This window comes from Saccopteryx bilineata, chromosome 3 (genome assembly GCF_036850765.1).
Source record: "Saccopteryx bilineata isolate mSacBil1 chromosome 3, mSacBil1_pri_phased_curated, whole genome shotgun sequence".
NCBI lineage: Eukaryota > Metazoa > Chordata > Mammalia > Chiroptera > Emballonuridae > Saccopteryx > Saccopteryx bilineata.
Window position 1 is genome coordinate 133,967,641 of NC_089492.1, and position 22,535 is coordinate 133,990,175.

The 22,535-nt window shown below is 38.9% G+C and overlaps 1 pseudogene; it reads right to left on the reverse strand.

Moving 5' to 3' along the window:
- LOC136329889 (T-cell surface glycoprotein CD1b-like) overlaps positions 1-19,691 on the reverse strand; it is an 83,615-nt pseudogene extending 63,924 nt beyond the window's left edge.
- Between the last annotated feature and the right edge of the window lie 2,844 nt (positions 19,692-22,535).

Genomic DNA, 22,535 nt, shown 5'->3' on the forward strand with positions numbered 1-22,535 from the left:
ATTGATTGTATAAAACTGGAAGTGTAATTAATACTATTAAACTATACATTTAAAAGTGACTGAGGTAATAATTTTCATGTCATGTATACTTAACCACAATAACAAAACAAGTTTACATAAAATAGGTGGGAAGTAGAGAGAGAATTCAGAGCCATGGAAACAGAGAAAATATGGACAGCTGTCAGAGAGACAGGGGAAGAGGGGACTGGATCAAAGAAAATGAAGGGATAAGCCAAAAACATTAATATATAACGCATTGACACAGATAACAGAATGGCAATAGCCAGAGGGAAAGGGGGGGTGGCAGTAGGGGGAGGAGGGCAAAGAAATGGGAGGTGAATGGAAAGAGACTTTTCTGGAGGTGGGCTGAGCATGATGCAGAGTGCAGATGATGTAATATTGGGTTGTACACTTGAAACCTGTATGATTTGGCAAATCATGTCAACCAAATAATTAAAAAATAAATTAAAAAAAGAATGATTGAGGCTAAATGACATAAATAAATAAAAATGGCATAAAAAAGTAGGAGATGGACAAAAAAGTAAGATTTTTAAAAACTTACCTTCACCTCAAGTACCATAATGCAAGACATATCAAAAGAATAAAGGTGGACAATATTATTGCCAAAATTATCATCGTGGTGGAGGTGCCATGTCCTGGCAATTGGGAGAAGACACACAGATGTCACTGAAATACCCATTCCTGAGTCTCCTGCCCTTCCTTTGCTCACTTGAGTGTCAGCTCCATCACAACCTGCTTTGATGTAAAGGCATAGCCAACTTGCCCTCTCAGATTCTCTAACACAATCATCCATATCTATCTTCTATCACTTCTTGTGCCACTTGAACCAATTAATAGGTCCATCACTATTACCTCGTTTTTATCTTAAAGAAGTGATTGTCAACCTTTTTCATCTAGTGACATACACAAACTAATTACTAAAGTTCTCTGGCACACCAAAAATTATATTATATTCTATGCTGATCAGATCAAAAAAGAAATAGGTAAAATTTTGATCCATTCACTTTAGATGGCTACTACTGTATTGGCTGTTTTCATTATTTTTATTAATTGATAATCTAAGGGAAAAGAGTTTAGTGCCCCTGACTATATAAGGCAAATGTTGTGTGTTTTAAAATATCTTGCAGCACACCAGTTGAAAATTGCTGCCCTAGTACATCTCTTTCTCTCTCTTGTTTTCCCTCTTCCTTTTTCTCCCTCCCTTCCTCCTTTCTTGTTTCTCTCTCATATCCATTGTCTCACCATATTGTTTTCCCCTCCCTCCATGTTTGTGGACCATTTCCTCCCATTTCCGCCAGGACCAGTTCTTTCTTACTCCAGTGGAGGATAATGTTCTGGCCTCCCAGGCTGCTGTGCTTTACTCGGCAGTTCAGGTTAGCCTCCTCCCCAGCCACAATTCCAGGGTTACTTGAAGGCACCACGTCCCATCAACATTGGGCAGGATGTCACCTTGATGAGTTCCTGGATGCTCCTGCTCACCCTTCATCCACATCACTCGTTCAGGTTTGGGGTAAAATCCTGAGACATGGCACACCAGCAGCAGATGACCAGGCAAAGAAGAGGGGCCACTGGAAAGCCAGGCCTCGGGCTTCACTGGAGCAGAAAGGAGCAGGACAATGTTACATTGTGACACTATTCGAGAGCATAGGGACTCAGAAATCCACAAATTTGGACGGTGACCCTTCCCACTTCTTTGGAAACCAAATACTTTAGTGACTAATGCCCTCCTTATTTAGGCACTTACGAACATTGAATTCACAGAATTGGGGAAAACTGAAAAAAAGTCTTGGGGAAAGAACAGGACTAACATCCCCACAGTTCCACCTTCCCTGCATCGAGAACACCCAAAAGAAATCAAGGACAGGTGTTTGAGAGGAGCACCTCTATGATATTAAAGATACCTTGGTATTCAGAGAGAACTGCACAATACCTATGTGCTCTGCTGCCACCCTGTGCGGCAGGCACACACGAATTATTCTGGAAGCTCATGAAATCCACTCCTCCCAAAGCTCCCCTCAAGAAGCTTACTGTGCTCTCCCCAGAATGCAGCTCACAGCCTGTATGTCAATGGGATCTGAATAGAAGAAAAAGAGTGAGAAATATATTTAAAGCCAACAAGAGAAAAGGGATTGATAAAGATCCTAGTATTTTTTATTTGGGTGAAAAAAAATATTTGAGATGTGAAGTGATAAGCCAAAAACCAATCCAGTGTTGTCACTTGTTGAACAAGGACTTTTCAGTGAACAACAAACTAACTACAAGAAGGTAATCCCATATTATTATAATAAAGCTAAAAATTTTTTATTTTCCTAGTGACATCATTGTTATCAAAACAGCACAGTGAATTGCTCATGTCCTTGTGTTGATACTGTGATAAACCCACTCTACTGCCACTTTTATAAGAGAATAGCAATACAATAGGTACAGTACATTATACTTGATAGAGATAATGATGCTTCTGGTTCATGTATTTTTTTATATTTTAATTGTTATTTTAGAATGTACACATTCTACTTACAAAAAAAGAAGTTTACCATAAAACAATATGCTATATTATTCCATCAATAGCCTAATACCATTCATATTTACTGCAGGAATTGATTGGTTGATTTTCTCTCGTGCTTGATTTAATGTTATATATTTTTAGTACAGAAATGTGCTTTATAAGATTTTAGCCTTGGTGCAATAAAATATACCATATATCCTAGGAGTGTGGTAGGCCATCTTATCTATGATTGTTTAAGAGCACTTTATGATAGTTACACAACAATAAATTTGTTTAACAATAGTTCTCAGAACGTGGCTTCAATGTGAAGTGGTGTATAACTATGTTCAGAGACTTTATGAAAATTTTTTTATTTATTGCCTGATTTAGAGAGAGAGCTAGAGACAGAGAGAAAGACACAGGGAGAGAGAGAAAGAGGAAGGGAAACAACCATTTGTTTTCCACCCATTCATGTACTCATTGGTTGAGTCTTGTATATGCCTTGATTACGGATCAAGTCGGCAACCTTAGCATTACAGGATGATGCTCTAAACAACTGAGTAATCATCCAAGTTATTCTCAGATTTTTCAATAAGAAAAGGACAGGGAAAAGGTATACATATCATAATAGTGGAGAAGAGCTGTTGCTGACATACAGTGGGTAAGAAGAAATCTGGGTAATGTGAGGAGCAGGGTGATGAAGTCAGGAGGAAGTACACATTCCGGGAAGAATGGGAGAATTACATTGAGGAGAGCAACTTATGCAAAGAAAAATGACATTTGCTACCAGTCTATGACCTTCCCTGTAGTTGCTTTTAACTTTTGGAAGTTTGAGAAGGAAAATTTTGTGAGACAAGCCGAAATTTGGGAGATATGATATATATAGCTTCAGACTAAATCAAAGATCACCTATATTATTTTGTCTATGATTTTTTTTTATTTTTATGCTTAATTCCTGATTTGAGAACCTTTTCATAATTCCTGTTTATTCTCTGTGGAGAAGTGTGTGTTCAGGTTCTTTGCCCATTTTTTAATTATATATATTTTTTTAATTTATGGTTTTGCGTTGTATAAGTTCTTTATAAATTTTGTATATTGACCCCTTATCAAATGTATTATTGATTAATATGTTCTCTCAATCAGTGAATTGTCTTTTCATTTTGTTGATGGCTTCCTTTGCTATGCAAAATCTTTTTAGTTTAATGTAATTTTGTTTCCTTTTTCTTTTGTTTCTCTAGCTTAAAGAGATATATCAGAAAAAATACATTGCTATGGAAACTTCCAGGATTTAACTTTCTATGTTTTCTTCTAGAATTCATTACAGTTTTTGTGGGTTTTTTTGTATTTTTTCAAAGTTAGAAGCTGGGAGACAGTCGACAGACTCCCGCATGCGCCCAACCGGAATCCACCCGACATGTCCACCAGGGGGCGATTCTCTCCTCATCTGGGGCATTGTGTCATTGCAGCTGGAGCCATTCTAGCTTCTGCTGTGGAGGCCATGGAGCCGTCCTCAGGGCCAACTTTGATTCAATGGAGCCTTGGCTGCTGGAGGGGAAGAAAGAGATAGAGGAAAGAGAAGGGGAAGGGTGGGAAAACAGATTGGTGCTTCTCCTGTCTGCTCTGGCCGGGAATTGAACCCGGGACTTCCATACACTGGGAGGACGCTCTAACACTGAACCACTGGCTGGGGTGAATTTTTATAGTTTCTCTTCTTAATTTAAATCTTTAATTTACTTTAAGTTCATTCCTGTATGTGGTGTGAGAAGGTGGTCTACTTTCATTTATTTATTTATTTTTAGCATGTATCTGATTTTCTCAACACCACTTATTGAATGAAGTGGCTTGGTCTCAATGTAAATTCTTTTTTGTCAAATATTTATTGACCTTTGCCCTTCTTCCTGGGAGTATACCCACAGCTTTTTTTCCCTCTTAGGCCCAGAGACTTGCAACCAGTAAAGCAATGGTCAGAAGCAGTTCTTTCAAGGCTAACCCCTGAACTTATCTCCAAGGTCCCATTTTCTCTGACTTTTCAGTAAGCAAAACAGTCCTACCTTGGCCCACTTCTGCCACTGTGACATTTCCTTCTCAGTGAGCCATGCAGCCCTGCCTAAGCTCATTTCTTCCCTACAACATTTCTAGAAAACAAAACAGCTGTGTCTGGGCTCTCTTATGTTGATTCTTCTATCCTAAACCTCTCTTTGTTTTACTGACTCCAGCTTTAATAAACATACTTTCAGAATAAAAAAAGTTAATTGACCATCAAGCATGCATTTATTTTTGGGGTCTCTGTTTTCTTCCACTGAGAGCTATATGTCTATTTTTTTGCCAGTACCATGTTATTTTGATTACTTTGGCCTTGTAGTAAAATTAAGTATCAAGTAGCATGTTTCTTTCAACTTTGTTCTTCTTTCTCAAGATTGCTGTGGCTATTGAGGGTTTTTGTGGTTCCATATCTATTTTGGAATATTTATTCTAATTCCTTGAAAAACATCATTGGTATCTGAATAGAAATTGCTTTGAACATACAGTTTTCTTTTGGTAGTATGGACAATCTAATTATGTTAATTCTCTTTAGTTTGAACACAATATATGTTTCTACTTTTTTGTATCTTTATCAATTTTTTTCTTCAGTGTTTTATAATGTTATGAGTACAGCTATTTTTATGATAAGGAGAACACTACATCAAAAAGACATAACACTTCCTAATATTTTTGTACAGAATCACTGAGCACCAAAATATGTAAAGCAAGTACTTAGAACTAAAGGGGAAAACTGAAAAAAATTAAAACAATAGTTATGGAGTTAAATCCTCCATAGATGGCTCTAAATAGATAATCTAAAAAGTAAATCAATAAAACAATATGGCCTTAAGTGATAGATTAGACCAAATGGATATAATTGACATCTACAGAGACTTTGATCCAAGAACATCAGATTATACATTCTTCCCCAGGTCACAAGGAATTTTCTCAGGATTAATCATATGTTGGATCATAAAACTAACCTCAATAAATTTAAAATTGTTGAATTTATGTCAAGCATATTCTCTGAACACAATACTTTGAGATTAGAACTGAACTGCCAAAAGAAAAAAAGAAACCTAGAGAAATGTGGAAACTAATCAACATATTTCTAAAAACTGAGGAGGTCAAAGAAGAAATAAAAGGTAGATCAAAGACATAAATAGAGAATTCAGAATGACAATGCAACATATCAAAACTTCTGGATTTTACAAAAGCAGTAATAAGAGGAAGTTTATATCATTTCAGGCCTATCTCAAGAAACAAGAGCTATTTTGAGTAAATAATCTATCATTACATCTTAAAGAACTAGAAAAAAACCCTGACTAGTCTCACTAAAAAAAAAAAAAAAAGAAATGACTTATATAAATCAAATAAGAAATGAAAGAGAAGTTACCAGACATTATAGATATACAGAGGATTATATTGAAATACTATGAAAGACTTTGTGCCACCAAAATCGGTAATCTGTAAGAAATAGATAACTGTCTAGAACTATATAATCTTTCTAGACTGAATCATGAAGAATTGCAAAACCTCAATAGACCAATAATCAGTGAGAAAATTGAAACAACTATAAAAAGACTTCCATAAAATAAAAGTTCAAGACCAGATGGCTTCACTAGTGAATTTTAACAAACATTCAAAAATTTTGTACCTATTCTTCACAAACTCTTCCATAAAATTGAAGAAAAAGTGATACTTCTTAATATATTTTATAAGACCAACATAACTGTAATACCAAACTGGGCAGGGACAAGACAAAAAGGAAAGATATAGAACAATATCTCTGATGAATAAAGATGCAAAAATGTAAACAAAATACAAGAAAATGGAATACATCAAAACCTTAAAAAAATAACACATCACAATTAAGTGGGATTTATTCCTGGGGTACAAGAAGGTTTCAATATCTACAAATCAATCAATGTAATACATGATGTTAACAAAACAAAGGACAAAATTATATGATCTTATCAATAGATGCACAATAGGCATTTGATAAAATATAACATTTATAGAAGAAAGTCATCTCAACATAATAAAGGTCATATATAAAGAACATCAGCCAGTATCATACTCAATGGTAAAAAACTAAACTGAAAGCTTTTTCTATAAAATCAGGAAGAAGACAAGAATGCTTACTCTTACCACTCTTATTCAACATACTTCTGGAAGTTCTAGCTAGAACAATCAGCAAGAAAAAGAAAAAAATGCATCCAAATTAGGAAAGAAGAAGGAAAATGTCACTTTTTGCAGATGACATAATTTTGAATACAGAAAACTCCAAAGACCACCAAAAAACTCTTAGAAACCAAAAAATACTGTAAAGTTGCAGGCTATAAAATTGACATACAAAAATCTACTGGTTTCCTATAGGCCAACAATAAAACCTTAGAAAATAAAACTAATAAAACAGTTTCTTTTACAATTGCAGCAAAAATAAAATATTTAAGAATGAACTTAACAAAGAATGTGAAGGGCCTATATACTGAAAACTACAAAGCATTCATTATTAAAAGATGTTGAAAAGGACACCTGAAATTCAAAGATACTTTGTGTTTATGGATTGAAAGAATAAATATAGTTAAAATGGCTATATTATTTAAATAAATATACAGATTTAATGCAATACCTATTAACATCAAAATGCTAGTTTGTAATGAAATAGTACAAAAAATCATCAGAATTGTATGGAGACATAAAAGACCCTGAATAGCCCAAGCCAACTGAAAAAAAAAAAAAAAAGAATGAAGCCAGAGGTATCACACTACTAGACTTCAAATTATTTCACAGAGCCACAATAAAACAGGATGGTGTTGGCCAAAAACCACATAGACCAATGGAACAAAATATGGGGCCCAGAAATAAAACCACATGTACAAGGGCAAATAATTTTTGACAAAGGAGTCAAAAACACACAATGGAAGAAAGTCTCTTCAATAAATGTTGCTGGAAAATTGGAAAGCCACATGCAAAAAATCCCCCCCAAAAAACCCCAAACAAACAAACAAAAAAAACCAGTAAGCTACAGTTGGTCCCCATGTACAAAAATTAATTCAAAATGGATCAGTGAACATGTGGTTCATGTGATCCTTATAGATAAATAGCAGATATGTGTCCAAGTATTTCAAATGCTAGTGTCAATTCAATCTTATTCTTTTCTTGCTTCTATTGTTGATGAGGCAACTTCTTTCTATTATACTTCATAGGTGTCCTAGTAGAGCTCAAGCTCTACGTCAATCAGACGTCCCTGATTCGACTTCACTGCACAGTGGGACACTCCTGCTTAACAGCAGAACTGGCAGCCTCTTCGAGACTACTCTTGAGGCAGCTATGAGGATTCTACTTATTTTCAGTGTCGAGACCAACTGCCACCGGAGGAAAGACATGACTGACAAACAACTTAGTTGCAAGAATCACACAGGCAGTATATTATTCAAAAATTATTTTGGCATACCTGGGTACAGCTTGAGGGGACCCCATTGGTGTGCTCCTCTCAGCTGTCCTTGGTCAGAGTGGTGTGGAGACAGACCATATTCAATGTTTGGAGTTTGGCAACTACCACAGCAGGGAGGCCCCTTAGCTTTAGTACCCTTTCTTTCCTACACCTTCTAACAGGTGTCAATCTAAAGAATTATCACCATAAACCACCTTTTGGGGAGTTCATAGCAGGTAGGCCTTTTTATGTTAATCTTTTGAAATGTCACATCAAGCCACTTTTAAGATGTTCCCAGGAAAGCTTCTTGTTTATGTTAACTTACAGTACAGAGTTATGACATCAAGCCACTTTTGTCTATATATAATTTCACACACACACACTAACTGGGCCCTACGTGATAAGCATAATCTGCCTATCATATCTGTACACACTAGATTAGTTCTGATCCAGACAGCCTTATTCAATTGCCTTAATGGTTTTTAATATCATATCCTAACATTTCTCTATATCTCCCATATTTTTCTATATTTTTATATATTTAATTACTATAACATATTACTGTTACAATAGGCAATATTTTTCCTCTAAATATTTTTCATCTTTTTTTCATTATTTTCTAATAAAACATCTTATCCTTGAACTCCAAAGTTTTTTGTTAAAGTGTGAATATCTCATAATTACTTGTTCATTTTATAATGAGGTGAAAAATGACATAAAGTTAACCATTTTAAAGTATACACTCTATTGGCATTTAGTTCATTATATTGTTGTGAAACCATTAGCTCTAACAATTTCCAAAATATTTTTATCACCCTAAAATAATATACCATATTCATTAAGCAGTCACTCCCCAACCCCACACTCCTATTAATCAAAAGCCTTCTTTCTGTCTTTATGGAGTTACTTGTTCTAGATATTTTACATAAATAAAATCATACATGTATCTTTCATGTCTGAATTCTTTAACTTAGCATAATGATTTTAAAGTGCCTCCCTGTTCTATCATATATCTACCATTCTTTATTTTCTTTTGCAAGAAATATTTTTTTCCAACCTTTCACTTTTAGTCAATGTGTATCTTTTGTCCTCAGTGGGTCTCTTGTAAACAGTATATACACTGGTCTTGTTTTCTTAACTATGCAGCTATCCTATGTCTTTTGATTGAAACATTTGACCCATTTACCTTTAAGGTTATTGATATGTACTTATTTATTATCATTTTATTCCTTAAACCTATCAATCTCTTTCTCTTGCTTTTTCTCTTTCCCTCTCTCTCTCGCTCTTCTTCTTCTTTTCCTCTTCTTATAGCAGACCCTTTAATATTTCTTGCAGTAATGGTTTTGTGGTAATGAACTCCTTGAGTCTTTTTTTTTTTTTTTTGTCCAGGAAACACTTTATGTCAGCTTTAATTTTAAATGATAGCTTTGTTGGATAGTGTAGTGTTGATTAGGTCTTGTACATCACTTTGAATATTTCTCACCAATTCCTTCTGGCCTGAAGTGTTTCTGTGGAGAAGTCAGATTCAGATGTCAGCTATATGGAAGCTCCTTTGTGGGAAATTAATTGCCTCTGTCTTGCAGCTTTTAGTATTCTTTCTTTGTCTCAACTTTGACATTTTAATTTTGATGTGTTTTGGTGTAGACCTCCTTGTATTCCTCTTTAATGGATCTCTCTGTGCTTCTTAAACTTACGTGACTTTTTTCTTTATCAATATAAGGAAGTTTTTGGTTATGATTTTTTCAAACAAGTCCTCTATCCCTTGTTTGTTCTCTTCACCTTTAGGAACCTCTGTAATTCAGATGTTGTTTCTCTTTATATTGAAACAAAGGCCTTTTAGATTTTCCTCAGTCTTTCTGAACCTCTTTTCTTTTTGCTGCTCTGCTTCTGTGCTTATGTTTGTCTTCTCCTCTAAATCACTAATTCTATCTTCCACTTCATTCAGCTTTCTGTTGATTCCTTCTAGTGAAGTCTTCATTTCAGATATTGTATTTTCCATTTCTGACTGGTACTTTTTTATGTTTTCAATGTTCTTTTTAATGCTTACTATCATTAAGTTCTCATTATGATCATCCAATCTTACTTTAAGATCCTTGAGCATCTTAATAACCATTATTTTAAATTCTGCTTCTGGTAGTTTGATTATTTTCATTTCATTTATTTTCTTTTCTGGGGAACTCTCTTATTGATTTATTTGAGTCATATTTCTTAGTCTGCCCATTTTTTTCTGTGTAGTACGTAGTGCTATTTGGCTTTCAAATTTGTTGTGCTGTCTTTATGAGGAACATAGGCTCAGTGGTACTGACCTCTAGGCTACCTGAGTTACTTCCTTTAACAATGCTTCTTGATGGTTATATTTATCTTTTTGTTGTATGTAAGTTTTGAATGCAGTTGGCCCTTTCAGTCGTAAGGTTATCCCTTCAGGCTGGCTGGCTCTAAGGGTCAACTTTGATCATGTGTTTAAGATGCTCTGCAGGGTCTACCCTCTTGAGCATACTTATTCTCCACTGTGTCTCATGTTTTTTGGACTCTTCCACTGAGTGTGCTGCTTGTGTAGCTAACTGAGTCTAGCATTTGTGTGGTCAGCCACCCACCACTGTTTGTGTTGGTTCTGGATCCTCTTGGCAGGATTTGGGTATGGGCTGGAATCAGCCATTGTTTGCAATTCACTCTGGGCTACTTGTCTAGATCTACTGCTCTGTTCACTGTTTCTGTCAGTGTTTTCTGTGCCTGCATAGTGTGGGTGGTATCAACTTGTGTATGGATCAGCTTTCTCATGCTTAGAGTTGACAGCAGCTTCTCTAAAGTACCAAAACTCCATAAGTTTTCTCCACTTTTCAGCTATTCTACTTTCTCTTGCAGCTGCCAGGTCTTTCCACAGAATCTTCTGTTGAAAGTCTGTAGTGTGGATTCAGACTGGCATCACAACATGAACCCCTTCACAGGTTGTAAGCATGGTAGGTCAGGAAAGCTGAGGTCAAGATGACAACACTACAAGAACCTCTTATGTTAGGGGTCTCTTCATCAGGAGCTCAGTATGGGGAAAGGGCCAACTACATCAGAGTTTAATCCGTTACATACTGCTGGACGCTCCAATTCTATTTTTCCCCAGTGAGGTTAGCAGCAGGTTAGATGGGGCAGGGCTAACAGTCTCTTCTACAGAAGTTCTTCCAGCTGGGGTATCCTGGTCACAGGGAGAAAGGCCAATAGTCCTCCACTGGGGCTGATTGTGCCCTTCCAGATAGTAACTAAACCTCTCAATCCATTCCAACAATAGGTTCCAGGGAACCCATATGTAAAGCCAGTAGTTGTGGCCACCGTTACAGCCACTTGGCCCATGCAGATTTGCATTAGATTCGGATAGATGGTAATGAAATAATGAAGCAAAGAACTGGTGGGCCATCAGCTTTAATCCTAGCTTGCATCTGGCAGGCAAGCAATACACAAAGTGGGAAGACACTTCCCTTTCCATTTAGGTCTCCCAAAGCCACTGACTTATCTGAGTTTCCTAGAATCAAAGGTTTCTACCTCACCAGCCTTATTCACCTCTGTTTCTCATCTCCTTCTCTCTACACAAACTGCACAAACTGGCTTCTCCTTTAGCACTCCACCATCTTAGCTACCTCACCTCTCCTTCACATGGCCTTTCTCTGCTCTCCTTTCTCTGCTCTCTCTTCTACTGCTAATCTCAGAAACTGAGAGAGCACAAGCTCACTGTCTGCCCCACTTCATAGTGTAGATTAGAAATCCAAACCTTTAATCCAATTTACAAACAAGGAAGTCTCCGATACAAAGTCACTTATCTGAGGCATAATGGGATTCCTCATAAGAGTGCATCACCCCACATCATGCAATCAGTCAAGGGTGAGGGGAAAAGCTTAGTCTTAAAACAAAGGCTATAAAGACTCAGCGTCTATTAAAATTATCATGTGCTTTTTCTCCTTTCTTTTGTTTATGTGTTGAATCACATTGATTGATTTGCAAATATTGTACCAGCCTTGCCTCCCAAGAATAAATCCTACTTGATCATGGTGTATGATTTTTTCCATATATTGCTGGATCCGGTTGGCTAATATTTTGTTGAGGATTTTTGCATCTAAGTTCATCAGGGATATTGGCCTATAATGTTTTTTTGTGTGTTGTCTTTGCCTGGTTTTGGAATCAGAATTATGCTCACCTCATAAAAGCAGTTTGGAAGTCTTCCTTCCTCTTGAATTTTTTGAAAGAGCTTGAGAAGCATAGGAGTTAGTTCTTCTTTGAATATTTGGTAGAATTCACTTGTGAAGCCATCGGGCCCAAGACTTTTCTTTTTTGGGAATTTTTGATAGCTGTATCAATCTCATTTGTTGTAATTGGTCTGTTTAGGTTGTCTGATTCTTCCAGATTGATTTTTGGAAGATTATATGTTTCAAGGAATTTGTCCATTTCATCTAGGTTGTCTAGTTTTTTTGCGTACAGTTCTTCATAGTATTTTCTTACAATATTTTGTATTTCTGTTGTGTCAGTTGTTATTTCTCCACTCTCATTTCTAATTTTATTTATTTGAGTCCTCTCTCTTTTTTTCTTGGTGAGTCTCATTAAAGGTTCATCGATCTTGTTTACCTTTACAAAGAACCAGCTCCTGGTTTCTTTGATCCTCTGTATTGTTTCTTTAGCTTCTATGTCATTTATTTCTGCTCTGATCTTTATTATTTCCTTCCTTCTACTAGCTCTGGGCTTTACTTGCTGTTCTTTTTCTAGTTCTTTTAGATGCAGGGTTAAATGGTTTATTTGAGCTTTTTCTAGCTTCTTGAGGTATGCCTGTAATGCTATAAACTTCCCTCTCAGGACTGCTTTTGCTGTGTCCCATAAATTTTGAGTTGATGTATGCTCATTATCGTTTGTTTCTAGGAATTTTCTAATTTCTTCTTTGATCTCAATGTTAACCCATTTATTGTTTAATAACGTGCTATTTAGTTTCCAAGAGTTTGAATGTTTTTCAATTTTTCTATTGTGGTTGATTTCTAGTTTAATGCCATTGTGATCAGAGAAAGTGCTTGATATGATTTCAATCTTCTTAAATTTGTTGAGCCCACTTTTGTGCCCTAACATGTGGTCTATTATTGAGAATGTACCATGAGTGCTTGAAAAGAATGTATATTCTACTGTTTTAGGGTGAAAAGTTCTGAAGATATTTATTAAATCGAGTTAATCTAATATGTCCTTTAAGTCTGCTGTTTCTTTGTTAATTTTCTTTCTTGAGGATCTATCTAATGATGTTAATGGGGTATTGAAATCCCCTACTATTATAGTATTGCTATTGATCTCGCCCTTTAAGTTCATCAAAGTCTGCTTTACATATTTAGGTGCTCCTATATTAGGTGCATAGATATTTATAATGGTTATATCTTCCTTTTGGATTGCTCCTTTTAACATTATGTTGATAAAGTCCAGCACCCATTCATGATCAAAACTCTCAGCAAAGTGGGAATACAGGGAACATACCTCAACATGATAAAAGCCATCTATGACAAACCCACAGCCAACATCATACTTAATGGGCAAAAATTAAAAGCAATCCCCTTAAGATCAGGAACAAGGCAGGGGTGCCCCCTTTCACCATTCTTATTCAACATAGTTCTGGAAGTCCTAGCCACAGCAATCAGACAAGAAAAAGAAATAAAAGGCATTCAAATAGGAAAAGAAGAAGTGAAACTATCATTATTTGCAGATGACATGATATTGTATATAGAAAACCCTAAAGTCTCAGTCAAAAAACTACTAGACCTGATAAATGAATTTGGCAAGGTGGCAGGATATAAAATCAATACTCAGAAATCAGAGGCATTTTTATACACTAATAATGACCTGTCAGAAAGATAAATCAAGGAATCAATCCCCTTTACCAATGCAACCAAAAAAATAAAGTACCTAGGAATAAATCTAACCAAGGAGATTAAAGACTTGTACTCGGAAAATTATTAAACATTGATAAAAGAAATCAGGGAAGATACAAATAAGTGGAGGCATATACTGTGCTCATGGTTAGGAAGAATAAACATCATTAAAATGTCTATATTACCCAAAGCAATTTATAAATTCAATGCAATACCAATTAAAATACCAATGACTTACTTCAAAGATATAGAACACATATTCCAAAAATTTATATGGAACCAAAAGAGAAAACGAATAGCCTCAGCAATCTTGAAAAGGAAGAAAAAAGCGGGAGGTATCACACTTCCAGATATCAACTTATATTATAAGGCCATTGTACACAAAACAGCCTGGTACTGGCATAAGAACAGGCACATAGATAAATGGAACAGAACTGATAACCCAGAAATAAACCCACAGCTCTATGGACAACTGATATTTGACAAAAGAGGTAAGACAATACAATGGAGTAAAGACAGCCTCTTCAACAAATGGTGTTGGGAAAACTGGACAGCTACCTGCAAAAAAATGAAACTAGACCACCAACTTATACCACTCACAAAAATAAACTCAAAAGGGATAAAAGACTTGAATGTAAGCCATGAAACCATAAGCATTTTAGAAGAAAACATAGGCAGTAAGCTCTCTGACATCTCTCAAAGCAATATATTTGCTGATTTGTCTCCACAGGCAACTGAAATAAAAGACAGGATAAACAAATGGGACTTTATCAAACTAAAAAGCTTCTGCACAGCTAAAGACAATAAGAACAGAATAAAAAGACAAACTACACAATGGGAGAATATATTTGACATAGCATCTGATAAGGGGTTAATAACCAAAATTTATAAAGAACTTGTAAAACTTAATACCAGGAAGACAAACAATCCAATCCAAAAATGGGCAAAAGAAATGAATAGACACTTCTCCAAAGAGGACACACAGATGGCCAACAGGCATATGAAAAAATGTTCAACATTACTAATGATTAGAGAAATGCAAATTAAAATCACAATGAGATATCATCTCACACCAGTCAGAATGGTGCTCATCAATAAAACAACACAGAATAAGTGCTGGCGAGGATGTGGAGAAAAGGGAACCCTCCTGTACTATTGGTGGGAATGCAGACTGGTGCAGCCACTGTGGAAAACAGTATGGAGATTCCTCAAGAAATTAAAAATTGAACTGCCTTTTGACCCAGCTATATCACTGTTAGGAATATACCCCAAGAACACCATAGCACTGTTTGAAAAGAAGAAGTGCACCCCCATGTTTATGGCAGCATTCTTCACAATAGCAAAGATTTGGAAATAGCCCAAGTGTCCATCAGAGGATGAGTGGATTAAAAAGCTTTGCTATATATATACTATGGAATACTACTCAGCCATAAGAAATGATGACATAGGATCTTTTACAACAACATGGATGGGCCTTGATAACATTATACTGAGTGAAAGAAGTAAATCAGAAAAAACTAAGAACTATATGATTCCATACATAGGTGGGACATAAAGATGAGACTCAGAGACATGAACAACAGTGTTGGGGTTACAGGGTTGGGGGAGGAGAGGGAGGGGTTGGGGAGGGGAGGGGCACAAAGATCATGGCTTTTCAGCATTTGCCATTTTCCCCCCTTAATCTGTAGACAAACAGCAAATATTTACGTATGGTGTGCTCACTATAAAGACTGCTGTCTTAGGGACAAATGCTGATAAATATTTCAGCAGTTCCTTCTTCTTCAAAGACTTATATGTCAACATAGAGCTCCATGTTTCATAGGACATACTTAAGCTCACTCCATGCTCCCTGGAGCTTTAGCACAAGGGAATGCCCCCTGTTTTTTGTTTGTTTGTTTGTTTGTTTTTGGGGGGTTGGTTTTTTTAGTACTTTTTCTTTTATTTATTTATTTTTTGTGTTTTTCTGGGGTTGGAGATGGGGAGGCAGTCAGACAGACTCCTGCATGCACCTGACTGGGATCCACCTGGCATGCCTACCAGGGGGGAATACTCTGCCCATCTGGGGTGTTGCTTTGTTACAACTGGAGCCATTCTAGCGACTGGGGTGGAGGCCATGGGGCCATCCTTAGTGCCTGGGGTGGCTTTGCTCTGATGGAGCCTTGGCTGAGGGCGGGAGGAGAGAGACGAAGAGGAAGGAGAGGGAGAGGGGTGGAGAGGTAGATGGGCACTTCTCCTGTATGCTCTGGCCAGGAATCGAACCCAGGAATCCTGCACACCAGGCCAATGACTCCTATGGGTCTACCATATCATGCTTTTTACTTAAAAAAAAAATTACATTTCTTTTGAATGCTGATGAACAGGAGACACCAAATCTTTTTCGCCTGCAAACTTCTACCTTCTTTATTAGATCTAGCTAATAACACTGTTTTTTATTTTTCCAAATAGCTTCAGATGTATGGAAAAGATTTATATAGGCGGATGGGGATCCTCAAACCCCTCAGTGAGATCTTCTGAGAATGGCTTTTAAGATACCTAGAGGCAGAAAAAACCCAATAGAGATCAGGGGAACTACCAGCTTTTAGGATACACCCTTAAAGGCTCCAACACCCCAAAGGGGTATCATAGGATGCCATCTGGGTCCTGCTTCAATAGTGGAAAGGAAGGTCATTGAGCTAAAGCCTGCCAGGCTTACACGCCTCTGCTGGGAGGAAACAGGGACACTGGAAAGTGGGCTTCCCCCTCGCTCCTCTAAGGGAGGGTTCAGTCTCTTCCAGCCCTGCTCCATCCACCTATGACCTAACCTTGCCCAGAAAGCTGGGGTTTGCCACTGAAGGCTGAAGGTGCCCAGGGCCGTCGGCCCCATCTACGACACTGTGGACGAGCCTAGGGTATTTCTTCCAAGAAGCAGGTAAACTGATCTCATTTGCACAAGGGCCACTTAACTATGTTTTGCCTGAATAGTCAGGTTTTTTATTCTTCCCTCAAAGATCTCTGTTGTGGGTGTTGATAGTCCTATGCTTTGCTTAATATATAGTGTTTCCTTTATCCCTCCTACCTCAATGCCCCACTCATATTTCAGGCTGGGACCTACTACTAATTTAGAGCCCTCTTTCCTCCTTTTGCCAACTTGTATTATGAATTTACCTTTGCCACCCAGCTTAGTTTATCCCAAGATTCTCTTTACCATGCCACAGTCACAGAGCTCCAGGGAAAAGCAACCTGGTCTCAACTCTCCAGGCAGAGGAGAACAGAAGCTCCATATCCACGCATGCTGCAAATGGCTTTTTCCAGTCTACTTGAATCATTACCAGCTAGAAGCAGCGGTCATTGGGACTTGGACATGAGCTGCAAAGTATAGAATGGTGACAACAATTCCAGTGCCATGCAGACTTTTCCTGTGGGGAACTTTCCTGGACTCCTGCTCCCTGTGACAGCTCCAAACAGACTGAACTGTGGTTGGGTTGCATTTTTCAGGGATTTGGCATGGTGATGGGGCCAACTTGGACTTGGTGAACATGTTAAGGACACTACTCTTTTATGGATTCTTGCTGTATTGGCCAAGAGTTTGCTTAAAGTCTTTTAATCAGTGTCAAAAAAAAAATAGAGGACTGGATGAAGAAGATGGGGCACATATACACCATGGTATACTATTTAGCTAGGAGAAATGATGACATTGGATCACTTGCAGCAGAATGTTGGAGTCTTAGTACCATTGTGCGGGGTGAAATAAGCGAATCAGAAAAAAACAGGAACTTCCATACATTGGTGGGACATAGAAGCGAGACTAAGAGGCATGGACAGGAGTGTGGTGGTTACGGGGGGTGGGGGGAGGGAAGGAGGGAGAGGGGGAGGGGAGGGGTACAGAGAGAACTGGATGGAGGGTGGCAGAGGACGATCTCTCTTCGGGTGATGGGTATGCAACAGAACTAAATGACAAGATAACCTGGAAATGTTTTATTTGAATGTATGTACCCTGATTTATTGATGTCACCCCATTAAAATAAAAATTTATTTATTAAAAAAAAAAAAGAATCAGCACAAAAAAAATAAAAGACTCAGCGTGCTTACAGGCTTTTCCCCACACCCAATACAAACTATAAGCAAGCAAACATATATATCATATTTACAAACTTATTTGACCAACACCATACGTTGAATATTTGTGTCCCAAACCTCTCTCCCCCCTGTGAAACCTACCATAGCAGGAAAGATATCTGGGACCAAGATCAGCTGACTGTGAAGCTCTCCCCTGTTCAATGTGTGTGCAAGCTGCTATGCAGATGTTGATCACATAAAGCGAGATTGCCTTGGCTAGGCCCTGTGTCCAACGTGCCCTCCCTTAGGACACACCACCAGCAAGGGTCATTAGGTTCTGAACAAATGCTTTTCATAGTTGGCCTCTGGATGTGCTTGCCCTGGGCCTCTGTGAAGGGGACTTCGTGTAGACTAATGGGGAACACTTCCCGTGACTAGCCCTCCACAACATTCTTAGGGTTCCAAGCAAACCAGAGTTTGTGGCTGCCTCTGCTGGGCCCAGGTGCACATGGAAACACGAAGATGCACACCTAGGCTGTGTTTTACCCAAATTGGCCCTGGAATAAAGTCAGAAAAAGCCAAAGTTTCCATGTTTTCTGCCTCCTGCTGGTTCTGAGTGCTGGCTGCTTGTTGGGCTCAGCCACTGAAATAAAACCTCTGGTAGAGTCTGGAGCCTGGGGCAATTTAGGGATTAGGAGGGATGGTGGGTGTGGCTCCCATTCCATGGCCCCAGGTGTCAGTCTCTCCTTACTTTTTTTACATATCTCAGTAGGGTGTATAGATACAAGGAGTCCAGTGGGTGTGGCCTCTGAGACCCAGAGATTTGATCTTCCTGCAATCCAAACATTTTCTACTTGATTCTCCTGTGAGGCAGAAGCACCAGTAACATTCTTGTGAAAACATGGGGAAAACTCTGACCTCAATGCCACAAAACTGAGTCCCTGAGGCATCCGCTGCTCTCTGGCTTACTTTTCAGAATGGTACAGTGTAAAGCCAGTTGCCGCAGCCACCATCACAGCCGCCGGGCCCATGCAGGTTTGCATTGGATTCAGACAGATGCTAATGAAACAACAGAGCCACGAACTGGTGGGCCATTATCTTTAATCCTAGCTTGCACCCGGCGGGCAAGTAAAAACACATACTGGGCTCCAAAACCCACTCATTCAGCGCTCATAAAGCTACAGACTTGTCTGAGTTTCCTAGAATCAAAGGTTTCTAGCTCACTAGCCTCATTCTCCTTTGTTCCCCATCTCCTTCTCTCTACACAAACTCTGCACTAACTGGCTTCTCTTTCAGCACTCTGCCATCTTGGCTGCCTCTCCTCTCCTCCACGTGGCCTTTCTCTGCTCTCCTTTTCTGCTCTCTGCTCTAATGCTAATCTCAGGAACCAAGAGAGAGCAAGTTCTCAGTCTGCCTCACTTTATAGTATAGAAATCAAAACCTGTAATCCAATATACAAACAAGGAAGTCTCTGATACAAAGTCTTTTATCTGAGGCATAATGGAATCCTCCTGCGAGTGCACCACCCCATATCATGCAATCAGTCAAGGGAACAGAAGTTTTCCCCCTGCAACAAGAAATACACCAAACTCTGCCCTATTTAGGATGAGGCTTTTTATTCTCTCGCTGTTGATGCCACTAGAGTCTCACCCCACCTGGCCACAGGTGCATAAATAAACTTCTTATAAAATTTACCAGGCCTTGTTTATCTCTCCCTGGTCAACCTAACAATCATCCTGTTACCCTCATCTGCCTCCCCTAACCCTCCTTTTCCCTCTATCTTCTGGTAATTACCTGTAAGGCCAGTAGCCATGGCCACCTTCACAGCTGGCCCTCACAGGTTCTCAGTTAATTCAGGCAGATGGTAATTGTTGGTCAAATAAGTTTGTAAATATGATATGTTTGCTCACTTATAGTTTGCATTGGGTGTGGGGGACAGGCTGTAAGCAGGCAGGGTCCTTATAACCTAAGGCTTAATTTTAAAACTGAGCTTTTCCCCACACCATTGACTATTGCATGATGTGGGGTGGTACACTCTCATGAGGAATCCTATTATGTCTTAGATAAATGACTTTTTATCAGAGACTTCTTTGTTTGTATATTGGATTGAAGGTATTGATTTCTACACTATAAAATGGGGCAGAGGAGCCTATACTGAAGGAGAGCAGAGAAAGGCCACATGGAGGAGAGGAGAAGCAGCCAAGTTGGCAGAGTGCTGAAGGAGAAGTCAGTTTGTACAGAGTTTGTGTAGAGAGAAGGAGATGGGAAACAGAGATAAATAAGGCTGGTGAGGTAGAAACTTTGATTCTAGGAAACTCGGATAAGTCAGTGGCTTTGAGAGCCTGAATGGAAAGGGAAGTGTCTTCCCACTGTGTGTATTTCTTGCTCACTGGGTGCAAGCTAGAATTAAAGCTAATGGCCCACCAGTTCTTGGCTCCATTGTTTCATTACCATCTGTCCAAATCAAATGATACCACAGGCCAGTCAGCTGTGAGAGTGGCCATGGCTACTAGCTTTACGTTTGGCACAGTCTGTGGCAGGATTCAATCCAGATCGGTATGAAGCCACCACCACCTTTGAGCAGTGGAGTAGAGGACTGGATGCTGTTATGGTTCCCCATGGCTGTCCTTTCGGGGACCATAAACTGGCTGATTTTTACAGCTATGTGTGAGGAAACCAAGAGCTCTGTGGAAGAAGCTTCCTGGGACCTGCAAACTGAACAGTGGAAGTAGCTGGAGCAAATGTGGGAGAAAGAGATGCCGACCCTGGATCTGGAGCAAACACTGGAGAAGGCTGATCAAGTTCATGAGATTTGCTTGAAAATGGAGCAGCTGCTGGAGAAGGAATCACAGATTTGTGAGTTGCAGATTGCCCTGGACATTGTGGAGAGCCAGCAGCTGTGGGAGGCCCGTGGAGCAGAAGGCGGTGGCAGCCCGAGGCTCAAGTCCAGCAGCAGAAGCTGGGGTTTTCAATTCCTCATTGGAGAATGAGGATAATTGGGTCTGGAATTGCAATCCACTGTCTCCAAAGGTGAAAGCCCAGCAGCAAGAAGTACCTACTATGCCCCTGGTGTTATAAAATACCATACCTTACTTCCACGGGTTTATGTAGAGACACCAAGTTCAAATGAATTTTTAGGAGGAGAGGTTTATTAAGCCGGCTGCATATGACTAACACAGGATATATCTGACCCAAATTGTGCAGTGTCAAATATAACTCTGAGGCTGGTTATATACCCTTGACTACATAAAGGTTGGGAGGGCATGACAGCATGACACAATCGTTAGCCAGCTTATAACATTTGTCTAGAGGATCTATAAAAAGTGTTAAAACTTTCAAGGTAACACAATAGTGATGTCATTTTACATATTGAAGACATTCATAAATCTTTTAGTGTCTATCTCCCCTCCTTTGCCTAGAGGTATATGTTACTCTCAGGATTCCAGGAAAGGAAGGAGAGTTAAAATCAGTGTATGGTGGTATGTAAATTTTGTCTCTTATTTGAAAGAGAAAGAAAGTTCTTTAAATAATCTTAATCCTTTCAGAGAATTATACTTAAACTAAATGCCCAGTTGTCCTTGTAAGTCAGGAAACTCCCATATTCTTCTCCCTTCATTCTCTAAAATAAGGACAGGGCAAGAAGCCTGAGTTTTTCCTCCTAAAATACTAGTATTACTTTTTGCAATTCTTTGGTACATTACCACACTGGTAGGCCTGCAAGGTTGGGACACAGGGGTGGGTGCCATCATGTTCTCTGGAGCAGAGATGGAAATGCTGACTGACATTGCCATGTGCTCCTCTTTGAGACAGTGTTTACCTGCCAGGACGGCAGGGATGAGGGGAGTGGCTGAGGCCCTATGTGCGTGGACTGATCCTGGACTATGACCGGAGTGGGCACTGGCTCCTTTGTTGGATGGACTTACAGATTTTGGACATTGTGAAATACCCTGATGGGGGTGTACATAGCCAGTAGCCACAGTCACCATCACAGCCACCTGGCCCATGCAGGTTCGCATTTGATCCGGACAGATGCTAATAAAACTATGGAGCCAAGAACTGATAGGCCATTAGCTTTAATCCTAGCTTGCACCTGATGGGCAAGAAATACTCACAGTGGGAAAACACTTCCCTTACCATTCAGGGTTCCCAAAGCTACTGATTTATCCAACTTTCCTAGAATCAAAGTTTCTACCTCACCAGCCTTATTCACTTCTGTTCCCCATCTCCTTCTCTCTTCACAAACTCCGCAAAAACTGACTTCTCCTTCAGTACTCCACCATCCTGCTTCTCTTTTCCTCCACATGGCCTTTCTCTGCTCTCCTCCAGCATGGGCTCCTCTGCCCCATTTTATAGTGTAAATATCCAATATACAAACAAAGAAATTTCTGATACAAAGTCACTTATCTGAGGCATAATGGGATTCCTCATGAGATTGCACCACCCTACATCGTGTGGTGTGGGGAAAAGCCTTATGCTATAATGACTTTGCCCGTTTACAGTCTGTCTCCCACACCTAATGCAAACTATGAGCGATCAAACATATACATCATATTTACAATCTTATTGGACCAACATTCCACACCCTTTGTTCACTTACAACCTAAAGCACAGGTATTCCTGCACAAGCAAATTAGACACATTACACAAATTACAACAA